The sequence below is a fragment of the Lonchura striata genome, chromosome 1, assembly GCF_050655825.1.
Source record: "Lonchura striata isolate lonStrDom1 chromosome 1, ASM5065582v1, whole genome shotgun sequence".
NCBI classification, from domain to species: domain Eukaryota; kingdom Metazoa; phylum Chordata; class Aves; order Passeriformes; family Estrildidae; genus Lonchura; species Lonchura striata.
This window is the reverse complement of record NC_140703.1, coordinates 67,487,569-67,513,532: the sequence shown is the minus strand read 5'-3', so window position 1 is coordinate 67,513,532 and position 25,964 is coordinate 67,487,569. Positions and strand designations below refer to the sequence as shown.

General features: G+C 38.5%; 1 protein-coding gene and 1 long non-coding RNA gene across 5 annotated transcripts in view; both read right to left on the bottom strand.

Moving 5' to 3' along the window:
- DCLK1 (doublecortin like kinase 1) overlaps positions 1 to 25,964 on the bottom strand; it is a 231,808-nt gene that overhangs the window by 128,548 nt on the left and 77,296 nt on the right. The gene's annotated exons all lie outside the window — the stretch shown is intronic.
- Positions 24,069 to 25,964, bottom strand: part of LOC146768707 (uncharacterized) — a 54,743-nt gene continuing 52,847 nt past the window's right edge. Inside the window, exon 2 of the long non-coding RNA XR_014955185.1 lies at positions 24,069 to 25,934. This is a non-coding gene — a long non-coding RNA (uncharacterized LOC146768707). The remainder of the gene's footprint in view (positions 25,935 to 25,964) is intronic.

The window sequence follows — 25,964 nt, the reverse complement described above, 5'->3', positions numbered from 1 at the left end:
GGATTTTTTTTTTTCCTTCTGCCACATTCATGTATTTTTCCTCGTGAGCTGCAATACAATACTACCGTTTAGTGGTCAGACACGCCAAGTGCAGACTCCAGCAGCCCACCTGGATTTCTTCTCCAAACAGGTGGCAACTATTTGCTAACACTGTATTCACATAACCCTAAGAAACAGGAAATGAATATTACTCTAATTTCTGATCACTTAGCATAATCATCTCCTTGACTTCAGGTGCTTGAATTAGGCCTTGTTAGAGGTACTAAAATAGTTTTGGAGATTGAATTCAGAATATGTATGTAACAAAGGAAACAACTCAAGCAGCTTGAAAAACTGGGTTTTGCTGAAAAATATACCATACCCCTGTGAGCTTTTTATTTTTTTATTATGACTGAATTCTGCTCTTAAATATTCAGAAAAGCTAAGCAGAGAATATGTTGTCCATGATTTAAGGAGCAAGGAATCCTAGTATGGCTAATAACCTCTTTGTCAAGATGGTGTGTGCTTTTACTTCATCATTCACATAACTGTACTCCTGCCACTGCACTTGCACAAAAGCAGCTGGTTCCAGAGCATTCTCTTAAACTATCATAAGCACTGGTCAGTATGTTCTGCAGCAAAAAGAGTGTCAGTTGCAAGATCATCGTCTGAAGGAGGCCCTTGTATGAATTTCTTATAAAAGAAAACCCCACAATTTGAAGGCCATGTAGTAAAAAACCCAAACTGCTCTTCAATCATCAATCATTTTACAAGTGAAAATATTATTTTTTACCTCTGTTGGAATAATGCTACTTTCTAGAATACCACTGCAGATATATTTTTAAAAATTAAATTCACAGTTTTGTTCTGTTTGCTGTGAACAGCAGAGCACTGGACTACTTCTCATGTCAATGTTCAAAGCTTTCAAATATGCAAAAACAACCAATTATGAGTTTTTATTGTTCACATTTCATGAAAAATTTTCACTGATGATCCTTCTAGTTGGTTAGAGCAGCTAAATGAGGAGGCAGAGACCAGCTAGGTGAAACAAATTCATTCAAAAGAAAAATGCAGTCAGGTGCCAATTTCTAAAAATTATAATTACAGGTTTGGAGATAAGAAGAAAATATCTTTCAAAAGTACAGACAAAAAGTAAAAGACAAAAGTAAAGCAAAAATGTTTTTCAGGGCAAGCATCTAGTGCTAGGTGAAAGGAATCATTTTGCTCAGTCATGGTCGCTATGTTTAGTAAATGCATTATGTTGGCCCATTACCTGAAACAGTAATTAGGATGCCTGCTACTTCTGAAGTAGTTTGATTGCATTTCATCCATAAATCTCAAAAATAAGGTGCACACAATCAATGTTTCTCAAAAAACACTTTTACAAAATACCTGCATACCAGTAAAGCTTTCTGATTGCAACTTCTCCCTGATACTCAATAAAATTTTCCAGAAAAAGGCATTCTCACCATTTTACATGAATGTGTACAACACTTATTTCCATTTTCAAGTAAAAAAGCTATCAAATTCATGCTATAAGACAAGTATGGATCCTTGAATTAACTGTTAGAACAGAAGCATTTGATTAATTTTTTACCTCGGTCCACTATGTATTTTTCTAGAGGTTTGCTTATTTTTGTGAAGTTCTGCTCAGCAGGAGGCTGTAAGCTGGGCCCTGCTCTGCTTGACTGGCCAGATGCTGCTCTCTGCCTTCCCAGCTGGGAACTGTGGGAGCAAGCTGCAATCATTTTTTGAGACACTGGGAGATCACACAGCCTTCCCTTGGAAGCAGCAGAAAACACAGCTTCTCTGGGAATTGGTCCAAATAAAATTTACTGGCTGTCTGGATCCAAATCCAGATGGAAAGCTTTAATTGGTAATTTTGCTTTAGGTACTGCAATCCCTCTATAAGAGAAATTATATATATATATATTTTTATATATATATTACTGACTGATAAATGAAAAGCTAAAAGTTATAATCTACACACCATTATGAAAGCATCTAATTTAGAGGCTACCGGGACATTAGGTGGCATTCCAGGAGCAGTTTCCTGAAAGACTTTTAAAACCATGATTTTCTTTTGTCTTTAAATTCAGAGCAACCTGCCTCAGCACAGCTTTGTCAAATGTGGGAACATTTCTGGCTTTCTTGCTCTTGTGAGAGAGCATGCACTGCAGAAGGCATTTGAAGTATGAAATTTGTAAGAGTTAATATCTGAACTGAACCCATCACACCTCGTGCCTGCAGCAGAACCAGATTTCAACCACCAATTTCAAGCAGCAGGTGGGCTGTACAAAAAGAATATTCAGCTACCCAAATTGCATTTAGAGAGTTATTTTCCCTTCTTTGAAAGTATTTTAATTCCAAAACCCCAGTGCATCACCTTAATATCCATGACAGAATGTTTAAATGTTAGCTTACTGGCTAACGGCGGACTCTGGTGATAATGCCATAAACTCCATTTCTTTCAGGCATAATCATTCATAAAATGCATGCAGGACAGCACTCCATCATAAACTGCCTGGAACATAAGTGAGATGTGTAATGGCTTTTGGCTGCACACACATGCTAACTTAATGCTCAGCATGCAACACAGGAAAAAAAAGTGACATGGTTGAATTCTGAAAAAAAGGAGGAAAAGGGAAAACAGATGTCAAGGTTTCAACAAGTCACTGCACACTGCAGCTGGAACCAGTACAAAAACAGCATAAGTATGCTGATAATGTAGCATTTCATGTAATGATAAGGACAATAAAATAGCACAAAACGCAAAAGCTCAAATGGTTAAACACCTTCCTCAAATTCCAGAGGGTCAGTTGGGCTGAACAATAATAGTAATCCTTTCAATAACCAGATTAAATGATTCAACCATTAAAGCTCTTTATGCTCAAGAAAAGTGAAAATAGAGAGATTCCATTCTTCTAAGTGCAGAATATGGACAATCTAAAATCCAATCCAAACAGACATGCAGACACACATTATCTCATTACCATCACTCTTGAAACTATTTGGCAATAGTTTCCATTATTACAACAGATGTTAACAAGATGGATAGAGGGCATGTTAAATAAACATTAATATTAATAGATAAGTGTCTATGCAGCAAAGCCACTGTTCAAATTATTTATTTCCCCAAGAGCATTTCTTGGGAAATTAATCGGGGAATTTTTCTTGCTAATAACTATTAAAAATTCAAGGTATTTCCATTGACAAAGACTGTATCATTCAGAAAAAAAAAAAAAAAAACAACAAACACTACGCAATGTAAACATGGTCTACATGTGTAATCTTTACTCTGGTGGAGTGATTCTTGTAATTGCCAGTCTCCTTAGGCTTTGGCTTCTTAGGACAGAGCAGCAGAGGCAGGAAATGTGCACAGAGAGAATCCAAACTACAGAAATTTACAATGTGAAAGAGTTCAAAAGCTTAAGGATAAAGAAAGAACAGACATACTAATAATCACAAAAACCTGGAATTTTAAGTCCAGCTCTGTGAAGAGACACCTTGGTCAGAACAGTGCCTCCACGTCACAGGCAGACTGCTTACAACTGCTGAGATTTCTCAGGCATGCTGAACATGGAGATTGCTTTCTCATGTAAGAGTTTCTTACTGGAACACAGCCTGTTGCTTGTGAGTGCTTCAGTACAGCAAGTCCTGGGACATTACTAAATCTAGCAAGTGAAAAATAAGCAGAGTTTATAAATTCATGACTATGACATGAACCATCAGGATTAGAGCTAACAAAAAAGCAAGCAAGAAAAACCTGACACAAACAATTGGAAAAAGGATTTTTAAAGTACTGCTACACACAGAGTCACAACTGACTTCTGAAAGATCTGAGAATTAAAAAGAAATCTGCTAAGATGTTATCAGTGTAAACTTCAGATAAAACCCCGCCAGCAAAAGATTTAATAAATTAACGTTACAATGAGAGTTGAAAAAGAGTTTTCTCAAGCACCTCTGAAAGTTCCAGCATAATGGCATAGAAAATAATTCCTTCAAAATCCCTTCTCTTTTCCTAGAAAAACCTTTTTTTTAATATTTAAGCTATAAACTGTGAAAGGAGATACTTTTATGAAGAATCAATATCCAGATCTGTTGATTTTAAGATTAAAATTATTACAATATACTAGTACTATATCTTCAAAACTACTTGTTGCCTAAGAAAATGTAAATTAAATTTTTTTTGTTGCCGTATAACCCTTCCACATTCATCACTAACCTGACTGCTGTGTATTTATAGATTGCAGAAGCCAAAAGCATTGCATTCATGCTTAATTTCATCTGTGCACGCTTAGGTTGACTTATTTTAAGCTGTAGCATAGCTTGGAGGAAACACGTGTAGATGTAGTAAGTACCAAAGGAATTTGTTTTGATTATTTTTGACATAATAAGATACATCAAACTGACACCCTGATGCAGATGCACTTCTCTGCTGGCAGTGCAGCATCACTCACATGGAAAAGCCATACCAAAAATACCTGCCAGATGTGTTTGGAAATGTTATGCTATTTAACAAACATTTGAAGACTTGACTCAAACCCAAAATGAAATCAAAAAGATGAAGCAATCTATGCTCAGGCAGTGCAGACCCAAATAACTTGTTGAACTGGAAGTCCAGAAGCTCAGCAAGTTATTAATCTGTTATGCTGTTCCTTACAAAACTTTATAATCTTTTAATTGTATCCCTGTGTTCTGATTCTACTACCTGTTATGAACATGAACTTAATAGCCTTCAGCTACAAATCCTTTACTTCTAAGATCCTATATCTCATAGGGAATGATGTGATAAAGCAACTTGAAAGAAGTCACATTACAAAATGTAGGAGAATTTAGCACATTTGCAATTCAGAAGGCTGCTAGGCACAGATAAGTTCTAAAGAAAAATACAATCACAGAAAATAGCACCATGTTGGAAAGGGAAATTTGCACCAAAAGCAATTTCAGCTGTGATAACACCTTGCTGTGTCTGTGAACTTCCTTTTAACTTACTGATGTTCTTCTGCAGCACAAAGGCCCAGATCTCCAGGACAGCCAGTCTCCACACAGCACCCAGCTTCAGTTTTTGCATCCAGAACAACCCAGGAAATTAAGTTCTGTCCATATATCTGTCTCTACATATCCCATGTGTATCAATATAAACTGATCTAAAAATCCCAGGATCAATTTGTAGCTGCCAACATAATGAACCAGAAAATGTCAGGCCTATAAGAAAAAAAAAAAAAAGAAAAAAAAAAAGAGGTTTGCCCAATCAGGTTGTCTCTTGTTGTCTCTTCTCTCTGCTTCTTTGCTGCACATGCATTTGGGTTTGGTGGTGGTGGTGGTTTGGGGAGTTTTTGGGTGTTTTGTTAACTGAGAAATTGAAAGAAATAGGTTTCCAGCTCAGAAACAAAGGAGAAGAAAAGGTAAGTATCCTAACCACCTGAGAGCAAAGATGGAGCTATGGATATGCTCATTGTTAAATCTGTGTCATTTGTGCAGCACTAAACAAAAATAATTACCAAGTGAGGCAAAAGCAGAAAGAAGGAACTGAATACACAGCCCACACAGTCACAGATGGTGACACACTCTGATGGGGATGGAAGCAATTATGAGCCAGTCTTAGTCCTGGGACTATTCAAGAAGTCCTTGAATGATATTCACAAACATTAGGCACGTGACAGGGGATAAGCACTCTCATATTAATGGCATGGCTCCAATTACTCCAAGTGGTTTCATTAGTTTGGAAGTGTTGTTAAGTCCTTTCAGCAAGTGCAGGTAGTGCTTAAAAAAAGAGAGGATTTTCTTTCTTAAAAGATATTGCAGTAATAACTTGATATTGGAATCCAAATCTTAAGTCTTTTTATTGCTTAAAGGAAAACCTGGAAACGGGGAAAGTGAACATAGAAAATCTGTCACAACCAAGCTTGCAGAGTGCTGCCATGTGCTTTAAAATTGTTCAAGGGCTCTGGGCATAGTTACCCTTCTCAATGCAAGCTAGGCAGCAATGTATATGAGAAACATTTGCTTTATGTTAGCGACACAATTACAATTTTCTAGCAAATTTATAACAGGCAACAGATTCACTTCACCAAAAATATCTCAAGCACACACTCAATTATTTGACTTTTCCCAATCATTTAAAACAAACATAACTCTACAACCCCCCAAGATATTTCCTTCCACGCCTTTGCATTTTTTCTAGAGGTACTTCCTTTTCCATTTGTTTAAGCCTTTAGTAGCATCCTTCTTTGCTGAAACAAAAAGTGGTCATGCTTTCCTTTCTTATAAGAAAAATGAACCTGAAAGCATACAAAATGCCTACTGCCTACTTCAGAGCAGTAACTGAGTACAGAAATAACCCACAAGCTTAATGAGCATAAGCTCTCATGAGGAGCCAGAGATTTTAGCACCACCAGTGATGGATCTGTGTAAGGCCAGAGTTAGGATCCAGAAAGAAGCATTATAGGTCTTTTTATTTGGCAATGTATTATTTGTGCATATTCATTTTAAATAAGGATATATTAAATAATATTTCTTTTTACCTGTCATTACACGCATTGAGGGAATGTATTCAACAAAATTAAATTCATGAATACTCTCTGAATAGAAAGTGATTTCAGAAAAGGTGGTTTAGAGAAATAGCATAAGTGTTTTGAATAATTTTCAAGAGTTGTCTCACTGCTGACAGACATCGTAGCTTATAGTGTCAATAAAAGCCTCTAGTTAATGTTTGCAAATACATTTACTCAGCATCCCTAATTAAGACATCCTAATCCTGTGAATCAGTGTGGAAAAGTGAAAAAACATGACACAACACTGGAAGAGAACACTAATAGAGATTTATAAGACAAAGCCAAAGATCCTCCTGAGTACATTAGAACTTATTTCTACAAACAGAAACTTGATCAAGTAATGCATTAATTCCTTTAAAGTGACCCAGAAGTTAATGGGACAATATTCATGCAGGGAAAAGCCACCCACACTTGAATGGTACAATGACTCAACCAACTTAAGGGCTCGGGAGAACAGTAAGATACGAGTCACTATCTGTGGCATCCTCTAAAATGTCTCCTGTGCAAAGATTACCGTCTGCCTTGCTGAATCCATCAGCGGCCACTTCAGGATGAATTCATAATACTAATGTCAGGTGACAGCCCTGTCCTTCCCCTGAACCAGCCGTGAATATTCAGAGAAATTAATACTGCCTCCAAATGAGGCTGAGCAATTCCTGGTCCGTCTGCAGCGGCTCCAGAGGTCTTAATTCAATTTAAGTACCCAGCCAGAGCCCAGGGTCTCTCTCAGCCGGGCTCGCTGCTCCGGTTTAGGCGGCGTTCGGAGCCGGGCCGGCGGCGCCGGGCGGAGGCGCCGCAGGAGCAGGAGCGGCGCTCGCACGCACGGGGGCGCTGCGGGCCCGCGCCCGGCCCCAGCAGCGGCTAAACGGAGAGATAAAGCGGAAATAAGGATCCTGAGAGAAACCCCTACATCCTCAGCGAAGCGGTCATAGCTCGACTCCAAAACTCGTGATCTCCAAGAGCGAGAAATCCAAGAGAAGGCTTTTCTCCCTTTCTGACATTTCAGGTGCATTAACTTAGCTTTTCTTAAAGCCATACTTGTCTATGGGCAATCAAACTCCCTTCTCCCCCCCCCCCCCCCCCCCCCCAGCATGAATTTATATTCTTCACAGTTTCTCACATTTTTTTCTGAACATCAGAAAAAAGCTTTTAATGTGAGAGTGACTGAGCACTAGCGCAGGGAGGTGTTAGAGTCTCTAGCCTCAAACACTAAAAGGCCATCTGGACACTAAAAAGTCCTGGGCAGCCTGCTAGGGGTGACCCCACCTGAGCAGGAGAGTTGGTCCAGACAGCCTCCAGCAGTTTCTTCCAGCCTCAACAATTCTATGACTCTGTGATCTTTTTTTTTTTTTCCTTTAGTTGACTTTCTCTTGTCATCACCCTCCCACTCATATTCTTTTTCCCCATTAATATCCGCTGCCTCAATTGCCTTACTCCCACCTTGCTGTCTCACTTCTTACTCTTCATCTGTTTTTTTGCTCTCAGCTAGTAGAAGAATATTCTTCCCTTGTGAAGTAATTGGGGAGGGTACATGTTTGACAAGTGGAGCTAACAATCAAGTCCTACTGAAGCACCTTCCTTCTCCATAGTAACATGGGACAAGAGGCACTACAGGAGATCATCATCACCATGGCCAGAGGACATCAATTCAGGTGTACACACGATCAGACATATTTTGTGTAACAAGAAAATTGCACCATTTTTGTCAAAGTAAGTATGCTTCTCTCTGTCACAAGGGCTGCTTACATTCTGGAATTAAATGTATGCCTCATTTTTCGGACAGCTGTATACATTGTAACTATACTGCAAAATCAAGTTGATTTTTTTTTTCCCCAATCCTGATTTTTAAAACTAATTGTAAAGGGTGATAAAGAGACCTTATATAGGTTTAGAAGCCAAAACCATGACAGCAGTCTAAGAAAATCCTTCAAAACAGCTCATTCCCTTAAAAAGAAAACAGAACCAAAGCCAACCTCAATTTAAGTCCCTTTCACAAACAAAACTGAAACAGTAGTAAATAACAGAACAGATTATGTGTCCATATTTTCCAGAAACAAGTCTCACCCCCACCAATATCTCTCAGTTTTGTCCTGTGAACAAATTCATCAGCAATTTTACTTGGACAGCAAATTACAAAGCTACCTGTCTTGACTACCCATCCCAGATGCCAAACCATTCCTGAGGAAGAGGGGTGACTACTTTGTCTAGCTGTGGAAACTTCAGCCAGATTCCTGAGGGAAGGAAAAGCTGTTTTCCCTTCCGCCATCACCTGCCCTAGCATCACTGGGGGAGGGCATCATCAGCTCAGGAAAGCTCTTCCCTGATTCAAAACACTGAAACACACCATAAACAGAAGTTAGAAGAAAAGTTTTTCATGCTTCTTCTGTTGCCTCACAAGCTCTGAGCTTACCTCCTGGCACACAATGAAGGCTGTTTTAAGAGTACAAAAAAAAAAAAGGTCCACAGTGTACATCCATAAAACTAAAAAATTCAAGCCTGTTGTGAAATGAAACATTAAACAGTGTTTCATGATTGTACTCTTGTGACTACTTAACTGCAAAAAGAACAGAAGAAAGAGTGAGCCCAATCCTGAAGAAAGATACCTACTATATCTTTGGGCCTTCTCCACAACTCCCCTACTTCTCATTAAGAGATTTAACCCAGGCCCTATTTTAAGGAATTCTGATGTATCTCTAATTCTTCTGCCAAGCAGCACTAGCTGTTAAATTCAGTTAAGTTTATAGCTATCATGTTATATGCAAGGGACATATGATGCCACACTTTGAATACAGAAAGACACACAATTCTAGCTTTGGAATTTCCTGAGAGCATGTGGACCACAACAGGTGACAATAGGAGAGATTTCCCAGGATGTTTATGCTTTTTGTTCCTCATCCTGCTATTTTCCAACATTTAAAAACACATCAAATCCATATCCTTCAAGGCAAAAGATTTATGTATTCTTTAAAAAAAATTCAATTTCAAAAATAACACCACATTCCTGCATAATCCTATCTTTCTTTTTGCTAAGTCTGCTTCCCAGCAAAAGCCCTGCATTCCAACAATTGCTTACTTTCTTGTTACAGTCTTAGCTGCAGTGCCTTGATAAATAGATGTTTCCATGGAGATGACAAATGAATATCATCCATGTTGCAATGGGATTCAGATTTCATCTTGAACCATTAGCTTTCAAACCAAAGCTTATTCATTATTCATTTGCAGTAAAGGAAATGGCTGAAACTCAGTGCATTATAGCAGATTAAAATCTGTGCATGCAGTTTAGAAGAAAGTGCATTTGTCACCATATAATATGAACAAAACTCCCTGGGATTAAAATAATGATTCCAGAAGCTGTCCTAAAGGTCTAGAAAGATTTTCTCCTCAATTAATAGGATGCCTACATAAACTATGGAATTTGAGACATATTTTAACTATTAAGGCATGCAGGGGACTTTCAGGAGGAAAAAAACCCAGCAGATGACATTCAACTGTTTTTCAAACTGTTAGAATTACACTAAATGCTTTTCAGAAACAGGCTTAATAACATAAGCCATCAAAACTTATTAGCTTAGTAGTACATGTAAACTTGTGTGTCCTTTTTGTCAGTTCTTGTGTATGAAACCAGTATCTGCATTCCATTCAGAAAAGTCCTTTCTTGTATGACTGGCTGGCAGATGACTAGAGTCTTTGACAGCTCTGAGGGAGCCTAAGATGGAGAAGAAAATATTTTCAGTTTTTTCAAAACTAAAAATTTGCACAGTGGCTGCAGTTATTTTTAAAAAGACCTTAAAGCTCATAAAAAGCTTTGCACTTGGCAGGAACGTCTACTTTTGTCTGCTCAACTTAAGAGAAATATTTGTTCTTCTATATTTAATAAATTAAAGGCAGTACACTAATAGGATAGCCGATGAAAAGAATATACAATATCAATGCACTACATTAAAACATTTTTTCAGTCGTATGTCCTGAGCTAGAAGGAAGAAAAAAGTCAGTGCGCTGTTACTGCTACAAGTAGTACACACACTGAAAGAAATTTTGTGTTCTGCACTTCCACACAAGGGCTTTACATTTATGGCAATTTGAAGAATATGAAATACTCTTTCTTAAATGCTGGCCCAAGACTGGCCTACTTGGAAGGAAGGAGACTGATCAATGCTTGAAAAATACAGCAGACATATGCACTGCAGTGTCACCTAATAGTTACTGGCTGCTGTTGTCATTGCTTGTAACAGCATTCAAATTCATTGTAATTGAGGTAGGCAGGAAATTTTTTGGCTGATTGTGAGGTGGGAGCTGTCTAGATGCATATGACCTGAAGGAAATTTTGCCTAAAGGAAAGTTATTGTGCATCTGACCCACAGAAGAAAAAAACAAAAACCAGGACATACAAAAGTGGGACGTCCTTCACACTTGCCCTGGTTAACAACATCCATCCATGCTCCTGCTGTCTGAGCACTGGAGTTGTCCTGGGAAAAGCATGTCAATTAGAGTAAGTTATAACTAATTACGTGTCTCTTCATTTGAATTACTGTCCATTAAGAAGTGACCTGAGTTTACAGAACACATTTCATTCCCATAACTGGCTTAATACCAGTGTGGCAAGAGGTCAAAAGGTAACAAGAAATTCTGAAGCAGGATTACTTTGACACGTAGGAAGGGGATAGTGAGCAGCAGCTCATTTTTTTCCCCACTAACATGACATGCCATTTTCATACTACTGGTATCTCACTTAGTTCTGCAGATTGCCGTGAAGCTGGAACGACCACACGCTCCACTGCACAAGCAGCCATCTCCAAAATGTCTCTTTGTATCTCACAGATGAGGCTTTATCCAAGCATAGGGATGCGATGAAGCAAGCAATAAAGGCCAAACCTTAGTCACATCAAGGAATATGCAGACAGTCAAGACAAAGAACTGAGCTCTTCCCGTGCAGGTTGTCTCACATGGAGTAGGACATCTACTAAATGACTTTGTCTGCAGAAATGAACTCTCCAGGGTTATTTTTGTTGCTGCAGAAAGGAGAAATGAGTTAACCATTACTCAGCCTTTGCAAACCTTTGAGGATTTGATCCACCACATTTAATTTAGAGAGTTTTTCTACTCTTAACTCAAAGTAGAAGTTGAAATTTCATTTGCCCATTATTGGAATTCATAGCAGTTAATGCCTGGAACTGCCTAAGGTTTGAAGTGAGACATCTGGGACACAAATTACAGAAAATAGATTTGTTTCTCAAACCTGACTCTTTTCTTATTTGGCAGGAGATGCTCGCTTCATCACGCTCTTAATTTGCTTCTGAGCACAGATTCATAATAACCATGACAGTGTGTTTTCACTCACCAGCACAAATTTTAGCCTTCAGAGGCAGTAAAAGGAACAGGCAGATAGACAAAGCCATGGAAACCTTTCAGCACAGCACAGTGAGGATTCCAGCATCGAGCTAGATCACCAAGGAGTGAAATACATGCTCTTTTCCTTCGAGAAGAAAAAATAAACCCCAGGATGAAACAAGGTGATGCAGATACAATGTCTCACAATATTTTTTGTAACTTATCTTCCTAAGATAAACACACAAAAGACCTAAACTTTTGGTGATATTTACTGGAGCCAAAATAACTGCTGTGAACTCGCTGTAGAGTACATCGGATGTTCTGAAGGACAGTGTGATTGTTAAGTGTAATGTTTGCAAGTACTTGTTTAATTTAACCTATAACTCCTCTCTGCTTGCTCTCACATGTTTCTATAAACCTATCACTGTGTGCATCACCTGCTACAGCCTTAACCTTCCCCAACTGGATATAGAGATGTAACTCCACAGGTAGACAGCACAAGACACTCTGAATCCATGAAGTGATCATACATGATCCTTCAGCACAAAAGTCACTGTAGCCACCTACTTCGCCTGGTGCAGAAGGAACCTTAGCTGCCCGACAGCTTCCTCTAGTATTATTTCCAGCTATTTGATACATAGGTGCTGTCATGCTCAATATACTTGACCTTTTGAAATCTGCAGCTTTCAACTCATTTAACAAACATAACCCTTTATTTACTAATGTTTAAAATACTTTAGAGCATAAAAATTGCCAATGTTCATGGGAAAACAAGAACACATACACTTATATAACTGATCATTTCTAAGGTGACAGCGAAGTTTTAAAATCACATCCTTAAAAGTCCAGAATGGGAAATTGAGATGCAGGCAGGGCTAATTAGCAGCCATAAAAGACTAATTAATGTACTAAGTCCCAAGAGGGAACAAATGTTCACACCCTTGTAGCATTTGGGCTATATAGATTTAACTCCTAAGCTTAGGAATAAACTCCTGTAGGTTCAGCTCCAAGCTGAGTTTCAGTTAGACGTTCCAGAAGCCACCACGTGATTTGTTCTGGTTTAATCCATGTGTTAGATATATTTTTTTGTACATTTACAGAGTGTTCTGAGTTTGGATAGTGTTGAGTAAAAAGCCAGACAAGGAAAATAATTTTCCTTGAGCCCTGAAGGAGAACTTAAATCTTCTACTTTATATCTAGAAAAAGATATGAAATGTTTATCAATTAAATTATTTGGCCTTTTTCAAGGGCATGATACTAAAGAAAGAATACATAATCTTCAGAAGAAGTTTGCACTAACATTATCCCATTTCCTACTAGGAAATAACTGAAGTCAACAGAATAGCGTTTTTACTGTGAAGTTATATAATACTGTGATCCCAGGGCAAAAATCAGCATTTCAAGCACAGAAACTGATTTGAGTTGAACTCGTATTACATGGGGAGAAATGAGTTTACTCCCCTACTTCAGCCAAGCACAGTTAACTGAAAGCTGAAAATCTTTAAACGACATGGCCCCATGAGGCAGGCAGGACACCCCAGAGCACCTGTGTGGCACCACAGTAAAGCCATTCTGCCACTACCCAAAGCCAAACTCTGTGAGCAGCACCATCAAAGCCATGGGCCATTGCTACCAAAGCCTTCTACCAGTGCTTGGCAGAAAAAGACTCAAGGATCGCTTCTCCCCAACCTACCAAAACAGGAGAAACATAGCTAAAGTAGGAACTGCTTATCTGCAGAACCACACTATGGAATTTCTCCCCCAGTGCACCTTATATACTTTCCTTTTTTCCTTCCTCCCACAACCTGACAGCAATTAATGGACTCAGGGATCTCTCAACTGAAAAATTGTGGAAGAAGCTGCAGTAGGATAGAAAGGTCAGGGCTATCTATGTCAGTGTCCTGAAGCCCCTGAAGGACCAGGCTTGTAACCTTCCTGTCATCTCATGGTGGCAGAAGCCCAACGGGGATTCAGGGGAGAGAAGCTCAAAATGCAGTCTACATAGTTTCCAACCTGTTGGATGGTGAACTGTAACCAGAATGGACCAAGCACCACTATGGTACCCCTGCAAGTAAGAATAATTTTGATTTTAAATTACTACTCTCTTCTGAAAGAGATCTCATTTTGGTCTCTTGAAACCTGATTTTCCTAGTTTCTACTCTGCAGAAAGGAGGATTTATGCAGCATGTAGAGCTGGCTGCACTAGGTATATATATATCTGGCATTTGGATCATCCTCTTTAATGATCATGTTGAGTTCTTAAACCATTTGCCATCATTTCATATCAATATCTATCCAGAAAACAGCAGGAAAATCTTCAGCAGCTGCTAGTCAGCCATTTCTCTGTTGCCAGGCAGGATATAACCCAAACAACTCCAGTGTTTTATAAGGAAGATTTATCCCAAGGTCAAAGAAAAGCAGCATTTCTGTTCCTATGAAAACTCCAATTCACTCAGATTTTACAGGGTACGTGCATTACTCATATATGCATCCTGTAGAAGTGTATTTGAATGTAATAATATCTTTTTCCACCTCTGCATCACATAGGGCAATTTCTAGCCCCAGAAAGTGCAAAGGAATATTGAGGAGGATGTGCCCCTCCCAGCTCTATAACTCAAGGAACTGAAAATCCATTTTGCCATGTGCAATTGCTGTTCCAGCCACCAGATGCTACTGCGGCATTAGAAGTTGCCCGGAGTTGCGGCTCCTCACAGTCCACTACTGTGGAGTGGACACCACACAGCCTTTAATTACATGACCATACACTGCCTCATGCCCCGGGCTGCTGTCCTTTTGAAGAGGATAATAAAGAAAGCTTAGTTATCTGTAGAACCCTTCTTCATTTGCTGCAAAAGCTGACAGGTATGTAGTGAACAAAAAGAAATAGTGGGGGATGAGGAGGGTGTTGTGACTGAACAAGGCAAAGCTGAGCTGTTAGAGACTGGTGAAAAGGGCTGCATAGCTGGGAGCCTTAGTACAGACACACCATTCTCACTACCCAGAATCAGAGGATGTTTGCGACACTGCACTTGATCTCTCCATGCCTCTGTTCCTTCTGTAAAATTAAGATAACGCCTGCTAACATCTCTGAAATGACTTTATAAGTATTAAAGAGTATTTCTAGCATTTACACCTGAACTATTAATAGCAGTAAAAGTCAACACTAGATAGTATAGAGAATTAAAAATGGCTATTTAATGCACAGTTATTTACGTAATTTTTTGTTATTAAAAAACCCTAAATATGTACAAAACTCAAAAAAGAAACTGTATCCAACATGTTTTAAGGATCTTTGTAAGCAATATATACTTAAAATGCAGCAGCACAATTTAAGCTCCAACCTCCTTCTAGCTTCATTGAAAGAAAAATTCAGAAGCCAGTTAAGGAGAGGTGTTTGCCTGTAAGAAAGCCAGCACACCATGGTCACTGCTCTGGCTGTCTGGAATAAGGAGAAAATGGCCATGGTATCTCATGGATGGCCAGATAATAAGAATGAAGACAAACAGAGAACAAGAATGGATGAGGAAACCTAGGGTGAAGAGTTCAAACAAGTACCCAAACCATACAGAAACCCTAGATTTAACACTTAACCCTTCAGCCATTTGCAGTCATTTTCCCCTTCATGTTGCAGCTCCAGTGAATGCTTGATAATCTTTGCATTATCTCCCTCCTCATTTCATACAATCAAAACATGACTGTGCACTGTCAACCAGAGGCCTGGAATCACATGGAGATTTGGGAAGTGAAAGCTCCACCACTCTTCCTCTCTATGGCCAGACCTGTGTTTTGTACAGCAGCCACTGCCTGCTCACAGTACAGCAGCGCAGCGGGAGAGCAGCAGCTATCTGCAAGGCTGATCTCTGCCACCACAGGGTACAAGGAAGAAGGAGAGGCACAGGAGTACAATTAGTACCTTAATTATTCAAAGCAAAGTCCTCTTATCACGAAATTGAAGGTAATCGTACCACAAGATAGAGCAATTATGCTTTTTTCCCTTTTTTTTTTTTAATCTTTAGATTGCAATGTCCTAACAAGCAATCAGGCTCAAACATTTAAACTCAACATGAAGAACTATAGCCCCTGTCATCTCATTTCCTTTAGGTAGTGTTTTTCCATCATCAAAAATAAGTCCTTATCCTTCCCTGCTGATTCTCAGCTCCTTTCTAGAATCCCAGTCACTCCAACAAGATCAAAGGAGAGCTTCTGCCCTACTGCCCACTGCCTTCTAGCAACTGTCCTGCCCTGTCAGAGTTTTAGTCTTGCCTGAGTCATTTAAATGTAAGGCACACAGATGCCTTTCCTCTCATCTTTCCTTTTTTACCTTCTGTCAGAGAAAACAAGAGCCTGTGAAACAGGGCAGTTTTCCCCTGCTGCTTTACTTTGCAGAGCATTCAGATACATCCATAAAGGGATGTGGCTAAAATGGCATCACTAAGCTAACCAAGCACCAGGGATTGCTTCTGTCCTTACAACTGCCTGGAGCAAGTGCTGAGGGGTGCAGAACTGGAACGGGGTAAAAGACAGGAGCAAGAAGGTCAAAGAGGGAGGTAGAAAGTGATAAAGGGGGAAAGATCACTTTTCAAAAGCACAAAAGGATGCAAAGGCCAAAATCTTTCTGGATGAAGAATCCAGGGTTTGGTAGCTTTTTCCAGCTATTACCCACCTGGACCTGATTGCCAGGACTGGCTTGTGGGCTGTGGTTGACTAAAGAAGGAAAGGGTCTGTCATTTAACCTTGAATGTTACCAAAGTTTCATAAGATGTTTTGAAGCAATGGGAGAGTTCTACTCTATTTTCTTAAGTAAATTTTGCAGACTGTTTTTCTGATATAACCACAGTGACTTTACAGACACAAAGGCAAGGGAATGAAAGAATAATATAAATGTGTGTTCACTTGTGTTTGGGAGAGAACAGCAGCTGCATATTAAGGTTTCCTATATATTACCACAACTACATGCATCACAGGTTGAGTTTTGATTATTGATTAACCTACTAATTGATTATTCTACTCATGAAAGGTTAATAAAATTTATTATTAATAATAGAATAATAATAGAATTTATTTTTCTACTAATTCACAATTTACTGAAAACTTAGAGGTTGCATGTAAAGAGTTCCCTGTTATGCCCAAGTAAAGCCCTGAACCAGCCTAGGGATCTTCAGTGGCTTCAAAACTTGAACACTTTCCTCTATGGAAAAAGTCTATTACACAGTTCTGGTCTTGGCTGTTCCACCATATCATAAACCAGACAGAGTCATTGTTAAGCATCTTCTGACCCAGCTCTCTAAGGAAAAGCCACTTATCCCTCTCTGGGGTCTTGATCTTCTGTCAGTATCTCCATTTCCCTTGTATTGCTGGATTGTAAAGCAACCCTCCTGACCTACCTTTCAAGACATGGTTACTGCTGGGCTGAATGGGGCAGCTGGAGGGTGGAGGAGAGAAGTACAAATGCTGCAGTTTCCTCTGCCTTGTGGGAATAGGCTGCGGTTCTCAGACTGGGTAGGTGCCTCAGAAGATCTTCAGGCCTGGAGGAATCTAGAGTGCTGCTCATCTCCTACAGAAGGGGTGCGTATTCAGAAAATAGTGCCTTTAGCTTCATTACCAAACTCTGAGAGCTTCTTGAAGAGAGTGATTTGAGGAATATTAAAAAATTCCAACACGTTGCAAAGAGAGGGATATTAGAAGCAACTGTTATGTTTCTTCTAAAGACTTTGCTGCTCTTAAAAGGTAACAAAAGTGGTGAGAAAAGATATCATTTCACTAAGTTAAACTTGAACAGAATTTAAGCACCTGACACAAAATCTTGCAACTCCCAGCACAGTTCAGCAGGAGAATTTTAAGCCTATTTCAAGCAATGCCAGAAGAAATTTCACTTTTCTCTCAGCTTCTACCATCACACTTATAGCAATCACATTTTAACCATGGAAAACCTTCGAGAAGTAGTACTCAGCAGGCCTAAAAACAGCCTTTCTGATTGTAATGGAACTTGACTGCCATTTTCTATTCACAGACCCTTTCAGTTCATGCAGTGCATGGTGTTATGCAATTTACTGGTTATAATGAGGTTTAAAATAACTGAGAGACAATCTAGAAAAAAAAAGCATATGCACTAGCTATTTCTTATGCATTTCTACTTCAATATCAGTAAGGCCTCCCAGCTACATCTTGATACATTGGTAGAGAAGCGTGACATTTCCTGATAGAATTAACCACAATATTTGGATCCTAACTGATTCACTCTGAACTCAGAGCTGTTTAAATTCCTGAATGATAACTATTTTGCTTCAAAAGAATTTTCTTACTTCTTTAATTTTGCCAAGTATGATAGCACAATAAGGTGAACAGGAATTGCTACACAGCATCACAACTGTGTGCCATGGAAAGCAGGGACATGCCTCTCCTATGGAAGCAAATGACTGCCTGGGAAGCTGAAGTAGCCCCTGATGAGTCTGTGCTGCTGCAGAGACACTGCTTCCAATGGTGCCTTGTAAATTTAAAACTACTGTGGAAATCTCTACTGTGTGCTCTTGTGACAGCAGAACAGACCAATACTGATGCTTTCACACACATGTCAAAATATTTTCCAAAAGGTACCCTTTAGAAGAAGAGCAAAATAGATTCCATTTCTCAACTTTAATTTTCATGCAACAGTAAAACTGTGGATGAGGGCAGAGGCAGCTGGATTTGGATAGGATTTGCTGATCATGCACAGTATTTTGTTTTTCCTCTATGACCACAAAACTGCTAATAAAGCAGGATACAGAAGACAAAGCCAGAGGAGTTCTCCTACATATCAGTGTGAACACGGAAAATGATACATTCAAACCACTTTAACTTTCTGACTTTAGTTTGACAAATGACTATTATGTATCTTAAAGATGCAGGGAACACCTGTGAACTTTCAGCAGCTGTCAGTGAGCCACCATTCCAGCTGAATACACAATACTTTGCTGTAGGAGGGCATGCTAAATGACTTAAACTTTGGTAATTCTCTGCCCTTCCAAAGTTCCTATATGTGCTGAGTTGGTGCATGTGAAGAACAAACACGTTCCATCACAGTTCATCTGGAAAGAGCCCCAGAGCAGCACCAAGGACTGTCCAGGTGCTGGGCCCTTCCAGCCCCCAAAGGACTCCTTTTTCCTTCTTCACCTTCACAGGCCTTTGGAGGACTATGGAGTTCATCTGATAGTTTTCAAATAGTTAACTTGTGGAACAGTGCCATAGAATTCCCATTTTCCAAGGCAAAAATCTGAGCCAAGCATTTTGAGGAAAAGTCATATAGGTGTTACAGGCCTGAATACTTTCATATATGAACTGCCTATTTTATGCACTGGCAACAGGAGCTTTCTATGCATCTGTGAAACTTAGGAAGTCTGCTGTGAGGGCCTCGATACCTTGAGAGGTTTAGGCAATTTTCTTTGCACACTTCTTTGTCTATGCTCTTTTCCAATGCAAACCTTTCCAAGAAGAGGGACACTCCAAGTTCAGTTTTATTAAGTTATCTAATTGCATCCCTAATTCTAGCTTCTGATCAACCCCTACTGAAAATACGTATTTAAATGCTACTTCCACACAGAAAGAAAGAAAAAAATTAGTATCAAGAAACGTAATTGCAGGCAACAAAGCATTATTGAAAAGCGTTTTCATTCTCTTTTTCTTTTTTCCCTGTCTGCAATATTTCTTCTAGAAGAGCAGATAAAATGCCAAGAAGTGGCATTCTAATTCAGGACCTTTCCAGGTACGTTTGACATTTCAGAGCAACTCAACCTCATTTGCCTCTTTGCCTGTCTGCCTCACCAGCCACCCAAACGTTTATTCTCCAGAGATCAGTATAGAATCAGGCTTTTTCTGAGTTGTCATTTTCGCCTTCTTCCCTTCCACTAGAATGAACAATACCCTTTTCCATCACTGCAGTGACTGAGCTTTTCTTTTTCCACACTTCAAGACAGGAAATGTATGCCTGACTTTTTGTTGAAACCAACAAATGCATTTCACCGTTTCTGTTTTTAAAACTTTCTATGCAATCATGTTCAAAAAAAAAAAAAAAAAAAAAAAAAGCAAAATGCTAATCTTGTCCTCTGGATAAAGAACAGGACAGTGGCTACATATTTCTCCCATAACTACAGGCATAACTGATCAGAACAAAAAACAAAACAGGGGGCTTTGTTGTCCAGAACTTGTGACTTGGATGACTGACATAACATGGACTAAAAGCCATCCTTAATTTGGTAGTTAAACAAAAGCAATTTAAAGCTTCCTTTACCAAATCACACAAATGGAAAGGAGATTACTAAATAGTAGCTGTAAAAGAAAAACAAATCAAACAGTAAAGAAATAAGATAAAGGAAAATTCCCATTTCCAACAACTTAGGATACTGAATATTAAGCAAATTGAGAACAAAAGCAGTAATTCTCTATGGATAAAAAGGGCATATTTGTTAATGAAATGGCAGAAAAGGTTTCTCTACCCTCCATTTCAGAAGTGGCAGAGAACCTACTGCATTAAGTCACAACAGGCTGCATTCCAGTCCATTGAAAACTGAAGCAAGTATCAGGAACTAGCTACCAAAAAAAAAAAAAAAAAAAAAAAAACCAACCAAACAAAACTAAAAACAAACAAGCAAAAAACACCCTAAAAAAACCCTACACTTTCAAAATCAGAAGAGCTGGATATCCAAAAATCTAGATGAAACTAAAAAATAGTCTATCTTGTAGAAATATAAACCTCTGGGTGCTATAGAATTTTTTAAAGCCTGGAAGGGTACCAACCAAAACCAAAATGTTATCTCAGATAACACCAACAGACAAATTTTGTTAGCCTGACACTTCTGATAAATGCAAATCACTGAGGAAATAAAGAATTGGAAGATTGGTATATAATGAGTGTTGGTCAATGCAATTTTGTTGAAAAAAACTATTTTGTCAAACAAGCCTGGTTTTACTCTCTGAAGAAATAATCTGGCTGATTAATGTAACTACATAGATGTACCTGACAAACGTAGCTCTGATACCTGAGTTGTTATAGCATGGCATTCTAATTTAAAAAATCAGCAGTATTCAGCATCACTAATGCACATAATAACTGGATTAAGAGGGCAGATAACAGCTCCCAAACAGTAGCTGCAAGTGGGAAATTACCTTAAAAACAGATTTCCAGCAGGGATCCACAGGGACTGGCAGCTTGGCTCAATGTTTAACAGCAATCATTTTTTTCAGTCAGTGACCCCAAAACAAATAGAATAAAGTCATTTCTCCTTAAAATTTTTGACAGACAAGGATAGGCATAATAAATACAAATAATATTCTACAGATTACTAACGATTCTGGACTCTCAGGTGACATCTCATCAAAGAAATTAAGCATTTCCATAAAGCAGGAATGGGCCAGATAGCTCAGACCAAAAAGCATTCCAGGGAGACTTCAATTTAACAACAGAGTTCCAGAGACAAGAGATGCTGTAGAGTCCAAGAAGGCAAAGAGCAAAGGAAAATGTATAAAAACATGACATATGGGATAAAATGGAGCAAACCAGAGTTGTTTAGTCTGGAGGGGAGAAAAAAAGACTTCTTCATAAACATTTGTATATAGAAAGGACTATTGCATGGGAAAAAGATATGCTGCTAGAATGGGAGGAAACTTAATGATAAGCAAGGAAGATATAGGTTATACTTCAGAAGAAACTTTTTGGCTGCAAGAACAGTAAAATACTGGAAAATGCTCCCCAGAGAAGTTGCAGGGTCCCTTGGAGGTTTAAGTTTTCGGCAAACCTATTCCAAGAGTTTGTCTGGCCCTGGAAAAGGGAGTCTGTCTCAATAGGCCACTAACCCCTTTGAAGCCCTTTTGAATATTTTTCTCCCTCAATCCTATATCACGCACATGTAAAATGAATAGAATTCTCCCTCTAATCCTGCCAAAACTTAATGAATTTATGACATATCTTTAAACTGGCACAGATAGGAATGTTTGCAGTCAAGGAACCCAAGAGCCTAAATAGAAACTTGCGAGTTCTGCTCAAATATCTTTTTATCTTGGTGAAATATAAAGAGATAAGCAGATTTCTGAGTCATTAGATCTCTAGATACTCCAAATTTTATTGTGCAGAGAAATTTCTATGTCCAAATCAGTCTATTGAGAGGTTTTTGATAAAGATTACACTCGCTGTAGCAAAGACTATCATCTTGTTTTGGCTCATGCGAAAAATAATTTGGTTTTACATTTATATTTTCTTGACAAAATAAACTTTTTGGATATAAAAAAGATGGGGTGCAGCAAGATCTATCTTTTGTACACAGGGAATTTTTTCTAGTAAAACATAGATTTAGAATAACAAGATTTAGAAAATATTTATATCTCTTAGAAGAACTGTTATAGACTCAATATAATTGGCATACTCTGCAAAAGTCAGAGTCTATTTCTACATTTGGTCTCCCTTCTCTCAATACACCAAATATCCCTGCATGGTTCCTTTTTACAGTTATCTTTAAAGGAAAAGAGCAGAGCAAAGGGTTTGATCATTCTGTCAGAGTGCATAAACAACAGCAGCATCCCCTCAGCTAGCATGCTTGCAACAACTTAGAAGTAGGAATTGTTCTTTTTCCCTCAAAATATCCAACACCTCAATTAAAAAAAATGTATTTTCACTGTGATATAACACTAATGAGAGAAATAATCTGAGAGATTGATTATCATCACTGAAAAATAACTCTAAACCTATTTGATGCTGCTAACACTAAAACTGATAACTAGGGCAAGAGTTCAGATGCTGAAAGTAGTTTTATATACAAATTAAATTCCTGGTCTTTTCTGTAAATAGAAAATGGACTTTTAACACACACATACACTTGCATATATATACAAAGCTAACTTTCATGGCTTTTCAAGATTTTTCAGCTTAAATAACAGACATCACATATGACCTTTATATGGTCATAACATTTTCATTTAAAGCTGAGATGGAAACTAAGAAGGAACTGAAAAACATTATCAATTGTGCTAGTTCAGAGTGAAAGTTCTCTCTGCTTGTCACATAGGTTTAGTTCATGCATTAGCAGTGCACAGAGTTTAAAATCTAGTGAAATTTTTAAGGGTTTATATTTTTTTATGAGAAGTGACATTACACTTGGCAATTAAGTGTAAAAACTGTTTTCTATTTGAGATCTATCACCTCTTGCTCATGTGATGAAAAACACCAAACAGCAATTCCCTATTTAACACTCTGTCATTCACGGCTGTAGGGACCCCAACTCCATTCCCTTCTTGTTGGCTTTCCTCTCCATGTTAAAAAGTCTTAATCTTGGAGTAAGTTTCAGGGCCTTTATCCATATTCTCTACTCTTCTCTGTACATCAGAGAAAAAACAGGGCTGGGCAGGACTGCACACACAACCTGAGGAGTGTGCATGGCACTCCAGTGCTGTGGGCATCAGCAGCATCTGCTGTTTTGGCTCCAAATCACTTTTAACATTCATTCCATTTGTATGTTTGACCACTGTTGAGTATTGAAGCCGAGGCTTTTAAAATACAATCCATTTTAACTTCAAGAGTTTTTTTCCCTGAACAGAAGTAGCTGATTTAGAAATGATCATATGCCTTGCTAGGTGCAACACTTTTCATCTGCAGACACTTGTGTTTCTTTCTGGCTAGTTGTTTAATATCATGAAATACATGTGTACATCTTTGCCACAAGTTCTAAGATAGCCTTTCCCAATGGGACTCACGATGACAGCCCAGCACTGACCCCTCTTCTCAGACATTTATGAGCATAACAAAGTCCCAGCACAGAACCCTCTGAGACTTCATTATGAATCTGATCTTACTGCTGCCATCTGTTTCTCAGGTTTTCATTCATTACATGCCAAGGAGACATTTTCCTTCAATGATGCTCCCTTACTTATCCAACTAATTATTACTCCAACTTTCTGAATCTAACTCAGTTCATGACTTGCACATGGTGCTTCCCAAAAATTAACCTCAAAAAGATATCTGAACTTCGACAGTTCAGATGGCAATTATGGGCAATTCATATTGCATATTTAATTTATAAGAAATGGCACAGTCATAAACAAAATAAATTAACCCAAGCCTGTTTATTTCTGAGCTGTAATTTCCAAATAAGTTCAGATTTTAAAAATATACAATATGGAACCAAACTTCACAAAAGTCAAACAATTAATTGCAGCTTTGCTTTTTTCTTTGTTTTTAATTCATGCTTACCTATATTTTTGGATCAACAACATTTTATTCATTCGTGCTAACACTGGGCTTCTGCCAGGGATAAACATGGTCTTTCATTGTATTCAAGTCTGCTAAATTTTGACATATTTTTATTTTTCAGACTTATTTGACGACCTCTTGGGCATCTTCTCACACATTACATCACATGCCTGTGATTAAATTTGAGTCAAGTGATAGCAAAAAGATCAAAAAAAACCCACAAAAAATGCAGAGGATTGCAGGGAAATGTGAGATAGGAGTCAGTTCTGCAAGTCTTACTTGTATGGTAGAAATTTTGACAGCCCTGTTTATACTCCATTTCTTTATCTCATCAGTCTGTGTTCCAGTTCAGTCTATAAATGGTTTGTGGAAAGACTAAACTATATATTGTGCAAAATCTAGCACAGTAAATACTGCTTGACACACATACAGCACAGTTCAGCTGAAAACTCTTTATAAAACAGATCATTCCTTAGAAATGCTTTCCTTAGGGCCCTCTGCTTCCTCCTGACATCTGTGGAAGCTATATCCAAGTATCTTAACATCCTCCCACATATGCTGACATAAAGGAGGCAATTGATCCATATGTCCTTACCCAGTGTCTAAGTAACAGATATTACAATTTAAAACACCTCAGTTCAAGCTGCTCTGTGTTCAAAAGTCAGAAAAGTCTCTGTTTGGTAGTCAGGCTGGCTACCAAAATAGTTGATTTTCAACTTTTCTTTAAACAGCATGATTTATAATGCTAAAATCATATACGTGGACAACAAGAAGATACACATATTTCTGTACCATTTGCCAAAATTTCCCTATTGTCCCTGCCACCAAAGTATTCCAACAGCCCCACAGATTTGTTCTCAGGCTTAAGGAACTTGGGTTAAGTGGCAAGGATATTTCAAATCTTTTTTTTCTAAAGGAGAAACCTTTGGAACTTCCTTAAGGAACGGATACTAAAAGGCTATCGTGACTTCAGTTCGTATGAAACCCAGACTGGATCCTGACTTAAGCAGGAGTTAATGAGTGGAACAGTCTGACATGTTCATTTGATAAGGGGTGATGAAAGGCCAGCTGTCAGATTTAATTTGTTTGAAGATAAGCTGATTTATTGCTTACAAGTAATATGCTTGGCACAGGGTACTATATCTCAGTAATGGTATATTTCAAACACTATCACAAAAACATTCAATTCTGGTAGAGTACATTCACTGTTCAGAAAAAATAAATGCAATTTTCAAAATTACATTCTAAGTTATGATTGTTCTGTATTTTCACATGTGGGGAAAACAAAATACAAGCAACTTTTTTCTAATAATTCAATAGCCTGCCAATAGCCAGCATTCAATGACTTGGAGTATTACATTGCTTTTCAACTAATATTGAACAAGGAGCTTTAAATGGGGAAAAAGATTAAACAAATTATCCCTACAGGATAACCAATGAAAGGAGAATCAAAAGCAGCAGCAGTCAACAGCTGAAGGATGACAAGGTATAAAGGAGCTGAGTAACAAGATAAGAAGCAGATTGATAGGGGATACCAAGGTGAATCCAGAGAATCAGAAAGGATGGATATAGTTACAATGAAATTGGATAATATACAAGACTACAAATGTAGTGCTCTCTTTCTGAGGAAAAATAGTAACCAAAGTAGAGGTTAAAGAGAGGAAGTTTGCAAGCTGTTTAACAGAAAAGAGGGAGGAGGCAGGGGCAGTCTAATGGAGAAGGCAGAACAGTGAAGTGGAGGTGAGCAGCTATCACTGCCTTCCTGCTCCAAGGCCAGGTGGTTGTGAGATGGAGACGCATCCCTAAGGAGTACTGCCAAAGGCAGGAGTTTAGACACAGCATGAAACAAACAAAGCCTCCTGTGAACAGAAGGATTTGGTGTTAGTATC